The sequence below is a fragment of the Ipomoea triloba genome, chromosome 16 (genome assembly GCF_003576645.1).
Source record: "Ipomoea triloba cultivar NCNSP0323 chromosome 16, ASM357664v1".
Lineage (NCBI taxonomy): Eukaryota > Viridiplantae > Streptophyta > Magnoliopsida > Solanales > Convolvulaceae > Ipomoea > Ipomoea triloba.
The window spans coordinates 15,215,306-15,216,091 of NC_044931.1; positions in this window are offsets into that span (position 1 = coordinate 15,215,306).

Consider the following 786-nt stretch of genomic DNA (forward strand, 5'->3'; position numbering starts at 1 on the left):
ACTATGATGAATCATGGCTTACTAGAAATTCATTTCCTAGCTTTTCCTTATTGATTTAAATAATTTTCTTCGTATCTCCTTTACTACAACATTCGTTTATTCAATATTTTTTGATTCTTTGTGACAATGGCGTGCCTGAGGAAAATGCTACATATTCCGTAGATTAAAGACTTGTCAATACTTCTAATTTGACCTCCCTAAAGACCGACACAAATCGAGGGTAACCCCAACAATCTTTGATTTTAACAACCACAAAACTGCGGAAAATCATATGGCGTCGTTGCTAGGGAGGGCAAACGGTTGTTATTGACCTGTTTTATATATTTGAAATATTTGCATTGTTTTTACTTCATTTCAGTTGTTGTTTTTACTTTGTTTGTACTAACCTCCCTAAAACAACTACTATTTGTTCGGATAGTAAACTTTCTTTCTTTCAACATTTTTGAAGGGTGAATGCAAACGACGGCTAGAGGTAACCAAGGCCTACACCGTCTATAGCTTGAAATAAACCGAGCCACAACGAGAAGGACAAAAAGAAAGGCCAAACCTAGTGATATCCTAGTAGACCGAGAGGAGAATGGTAGTTCCTAAACCCCCGAGAATAAACACCTTTGCAATGCAATTTTTCATAAACCATAAACACACTATGATGAATCATGGCTTACTAGAAATTCATTTCCTAGCTTTTACTTATTGATTTCAACAATTTTCTTCGTATCTCCTTTACTACAACATTCGTTCATTCAATATTTTTTGATTCTTTGTGACAATGGCGTGCCTGAGGAA